At 47.8% G+C, this 5,279-nt stretch overlaps 1 pseudogene; it reads right to left on the bottom strand.

Annotated features, from left to right (window-relative positions):
* Positions 1 to 3,794: 3,794 nt before the first annotated feature.
* On the bottom strand, positions 3,795 to 4,730 carry LOC137159292 (olfactory receptor 51G2-like; annotated as a pseudogene).
* Positions 4,731 to 5,279: the final 549 nt, after the last annotated feature.

Below are 5,279 nucleotides of genomic sequence, written 5' to 3'. Positions count from 1 at the left end.
GGAAGAGTCAGGCCCATCATCCAATGGGATTCTGTGTCCCAGCTAAATGGGATAAACAATGCAAGGATTTCCCACAGAGGTTAACGCTGGATGGCTACTGATTGCCATAGACAGAGCCCAGCTGCTGTGCGCCTCACACTATTCAACTGCACCGACTTGTGTCAAACTCATGTGCAGAAATTGTGAGCACAGTTAAACAGCTGCCACAGGCATCCCACCCAGCCTTGCCTGCATATAGAGAGGCAGTGTGGCCTAGTGGATAGAGCAGTGGACAAGTACATCGCTTTTAATCCCAGCTCTGCCACTGGCCTGTGGCGTAATGTTAGAAAATTCACTTCACCTCCCTGTGACTCGGTTTCCTTATTATCTATGTCTTTTGTAACAATTCCCAACATTCTGTTAGCTTTTTGCCATTTGCTGCACACTGAGCAGATGCTTTCAGGGAACTTTCTACAATGGCTCCAAGATCTCTTCCCTGAGTGGTAACAGCTAATTTAGAGCCCATCATTTTATATGCAGAATTGGGATTATGTTTCGCAATGTGCATCACTTTGCATTTATCAATATTCTGTTTCATCTGCCTTTTTGTTGCGCATTCACCCAGTTTACTCAGATCTCTTTGTAACTCTTTACAGTCTGCTTTGGACTTAACTATCTTGAGTAATTTTGTGTCATTTTTTTGGATCAGCCTTTTTCCAGATCAGTTATGAATATGTTGAACCATACTGGTCCCAGTGCAGACTGCGGGGGACACCACCATTTACCTATCTCCATTCTCAAAACTGACACTTTACTCCTACCCTTTGTTTGCTAACTTTTAACTAGTTACTGATGCAGGAGAGGACCTTCCCTCTTATCCCAGGACAGTTCACTTTCCTTAAGAGCCTTTCGTGAGGGACCTTGTCAAAGAGTTTTTGAAAATCTAAGTACACTGTGTCCACTGGATCACCTTTGTCCACATGCCTGTTGACCCCCACAAAGGATTCTGAAGGATTAGTGAGGCATGATTTCCCTTGAAAAAAGCCATGGTGACGCTTCCCAAGAAATTATGTTCATCTATGAGTGTAAAAATTCTGTTCTTTACTTTAGTTTCAACCAATTTGTCTGGTAATGAAGTTAGGTTTACCGATCTGTAATGGGACCTTTTTTAAAAACTGGCGTCACATTAGCTACCTCCCACTCATCTGGTACAAAAGCTGCTTTAAATGATAAGTTACCTACCATAGTTAGTAGATCTACAATTTCATGTTTTAGGTCCTTCAGAAATCTTGGGTGAATCCCATCTGGTCCTGGTGACTTGTTACTGTTCAATTAATCAATCTCCTGATGACATGTGCTATATAAGAGCTAAGTTATTTATTTTTTATTTATTATTAAGCCTTTGCTGAGGAATCCCTGTATAGCCAACTACTGCCTCCCATCCCACTGACGGCCAATCCAGCTGTGGCATGGCTTTGGAGCAGCTAAATGGCTCACATACCAGATCCAAGTGCCTATTTTAGCCTGTAGGTGCCCAGAGACAATGTCCTGTTTGTGTGCCTCACATACACAGGCACACTCGCGGCCCTAGCAAAGACTGAAACATAATAATAAATTCTGCTCTAAACCCAGAACCCAGGACACTTGAGTGAGTTTGATCGCTTAATACTTTAATTAAAATATGCATAATTAATGCGTGGAAATGCTGGCCACCAGGTGCTGTTGTTTAGGAGAATAGGAGGATTCAGCAAAGGGACAGGACGTTTTTACCTGTGACAGAAACATGAACAGCTGTGTGCAATCGGAGCAGAAAAGTTAGAAGAGTTTTTATCTCTTTTAGTTCCTGATCATGACCTTCTGCTCCCATCCTGTGGCTTGGAAAAAGAAGGAGGGTCTCGTGGCTAAGGCAGGGCACCAGGATTTATTCAGCTCACATTTAATTCTGAGCTCTGTGACCTGGGACCTTGACAGGCAGAGCAGAGCCCAAACTACAGAACCAGCCTTCCAGCTGGACTGGCTGGATTCTCTTGTGACCCAGAGCTGCCCCCTGCACTGTGGGGAGGATGGATAGAAAGGAGTCTGTTACAGGGGTTTGATTCTCTGACTTGTTCCCCACCGGCTTCAGTGGAGTTTAGAGCAGCCTGGAGCTGAGCTGACCTCTGCCCATTGGCAACAGCTTCACAGAGCACAGCACGCTCTATCCAAGACCATGTTGACGGGTAACACCCCAGAGTGCCCCCCCTGCGGCCTGAGACACCTGAGGTACCCTGCAGGCAGCCTCTCCTCCCTCTACGGTCCTTGCAGTGACTTACTCTCAGCCTGGAGGACTGAAAGACAATCCCTCTGTGGGTTCGTATTTGTTCTCTAAAACACAGGCTCTCTCAGCCTGTGCCCCACCTTCCTCCATTGCCCAGGAGCCCTCCCCCATCCCTCCTTGCTGGGTTGTGCATTGGTTCAGGCTCGCCTCAGCTTTCCTGGCTCCTCGTCAGCTGGCCCCCTCTGGTAGCTCAGTCCCTTCCCCCCAGGCTGAGCAAGGGCAGCCGTCCTTCCCCTGCTGCTGTGGCCATGTTCTGAGAGAAGAGGCAGCCAGCCCTGCTCCCACGGCTCCTGCGGGTGGCAGGGAGTGAGGGGAGCCAGGCCCTGCCCTGCACTACAAGGCCTCCGTCTTAGGTCCTTAAAGCAGCAGTAGGCTGGGATTTCCCAAAGCATGAACTATTCCCAAGCTGGGACCATCTTCCTCTCTCCCCGTAGCTGCCTCTGCTAGGCTTTGGACAGCTCCTAAAGTCCCAGGAACATTAAAGGACCGCAGCATGGAGCAGGTATTGAATCTCCCTCAAAGGGAAGAATCCCCGACACACCTCCTTTAATGGCCACTGAATGGTTGGGCTGGGCTAGGAGCTGTCTGTGCCTCTTTTGGGGAGCTGAGGCCCCTTTCCAGCCCTTTCCATGGCTGGGCAGCACAAATGTAGGTGACAGGGAGGGAATCTGGATCTGAGTCTCTTGTCATACTCTTGTGTGTGCGACCTTCACTCACACACACAGCTCTGTTCTGCCTGGGGCACTACGCTGGTTTGGGGGGTTCTTTGTGTAGAGCCATCTATGTGGTCGGGCGTGGCCTGAATGGCTTCTCTTAAGGCTCCTGCTTTACTCCTGTCTCTCACACGACTCAGTCAGAGGTGCCTGGCTGAGGTCGTAGGGGAAGGGTGGGCAGCCGTGCCCCTAAATTGCCCCGCTCACATTTGGTGCTGCTCATATGGATCACGCAGCAGCCAAAGTGCTCGGGAAGGGCCAGGACTGTGACTACAAAACAGCTCTGCAGCTTTTCTCATGGCCTCTGGTTGTACAGGTCCTGTACAATAGGACAAAACATCCACGTTCCTTCTCCGAACTGACTGTATCCAAAGCAATTCTGAGGTCTGAGCTGATGGCGATACAGCTCTTTATGTGGTAACATCCCACCCATCCCCTATCTCTACATAAACACAAAGTGAGGGCGCAGAGAAGGGTGGGCGGCCGTGCCCCTGGAATATCACATCTCATAGTTAGCGCTGTTCTCATGGATCATGCAGCAGCCAGAGTGCAAAGGAAGGGCCAGGATTGAAACTGCAAAACAGCTCTGCAAACACATACATAAATACTGCTGCCTGCCTCGGTCCCGTTCCCCAGTATGCTGTCCTTCCTTAGCAGCTGGTGACAGGTATCAGTAGCTCATGTCCTCTCATGTCCTCTGGAAGTCTCTGGAAGTCTCTGGAAGGTGGCTCGTGATTTTCATCTCCTGCATCATCAGCGCTGGAGCTGAGTGATGAACTGGCCCTTCACTTGACGAACACCCTGATTATCTTTGCACGAATGGCTTTGGTTTTCACGCTGTACACAATTGGGTTCATCAAAGGCGGGAGCAGCAAATAGACGTAACCCATGACAGTCTGAACCAAGGGAGAAAAGTTCTTCACGAATCTGTGTATCACAGATAAGCCAAGCACTGGCATATAGAAGAGCAGGACGACGCAGATGTGGGAGACACAGGTGTTTAGGGCCTTGAGACGCTTCTCATGGGACGCAATGCTCAGCACTGTTTTGAGGATCATCAGATAAGATAGGAAGATGAGCAGGACGTCGAACCCCACTGAGGCAAGTGTTCCAAAGAAGCTGAAGATGCTGTGGGCTCTTATATCTGAACAAGCCATCTTCATGACTTCCTGGTTCAGGCAGTAGGAATGGGAGAGGATGTTGGCTTGACAGTATCGGTAGTGTTTCAGGAGAATGGGGAGTGGGAATACGAGGATCATCGATCTTAGCAGAGACCCCAGTCCCATCTTGACTATTCTGGGTGGGGTTAATATGGAAGCATATCTCAGTGGGTTACAGATTGCAACAAAGCGGTCAAAGGCCATGCACAAGAGCACGGAGGATTCAGTTACCGTAAACGAGTGGATGAAGAACAGCTGGGCAAAACAGGCATCGAAGCTGATCTCCCTAGAATTAAACCGGAATATGCTCAGTACGGTTGGTAGGGTGGATGTTGATATGCCAAGGTCTGTGATGGCCAACATGGAAAGGAAAATGTACATGGGCTCATGGAGGGTTGGATCTGTTTTTATAATGAACAGAATTACTTAATTTCCTAATATGGAAATAACATACATTAAGAAGAAGGGAATAGAAATCCAGACATGGATGTTTTCCTGCCCAGGTATTCCGGTGAGAAGGAACACTGCAGGTTGGAATTTGGTGTCATTGACAGCTGTCATGATGCACTGGGCAGGCCCGAGAAGTTTTGAACTTTACTTCCTGAAAGGAAAAGTAACAGGACACTAGATGATATTGATCGAGACATCATTCTGCTCTCACTGTATGTTTAGAGACTTCTTGGAGCTCAAGAAACATCAGCATAGCCTTGGATTTACACTTTAGGTTTATATGTTCTATTAATTCCTATTGAAACACCTGCCATCGGTAAATGTCGGAAGAGAGGATACAGGGCTAGCTAGACCATTGGTCTGACCCAGTATGGAAGATAGGCATTCCCAAACAGCATCAGACCTATAGTCCATCTAGCCCAATATTTTGTGTCCAGTGCCAGATGCTTCTGAGGAAGGTAGAAGAAGCCCTGCAGTAGACAGCTGTGAGATAACCTTCTCCCAGGGAAAGTTTCCTCCTGACTTAAATTTCCTGATTTACACCATAAAATATCACTCCCAAACTTTTTAAAAAAAATCCCCACTACTGTAATTGATTTTTTTCCGTCATATAAACATCCATTTCCTCTTTAAATCCTACTACAGACTTGACCCCACTGA

Source organism: Emydura macquarii, unplaced genomic scaffold (assembly GCF_026122565.2).
Source record: "Emydura macquarii macquarii isolate MOO-44397 ecotype Brisbane River unplaced genomic scaffold, CSIRO-AGI_Emac_v2 contig_1836, whole genome shotgun sequence".
Taxonomy (NCBI): Eukaryota; Metazoa; Chordata; order Testudines; family Chelidae; genus Emydura; species Emydura macquarii.
The sequence above is the reverse complement of the archived record's forward strand: the minus strand, read 5'-3'. Positions and strand labels throughout refer to the sequence as shown.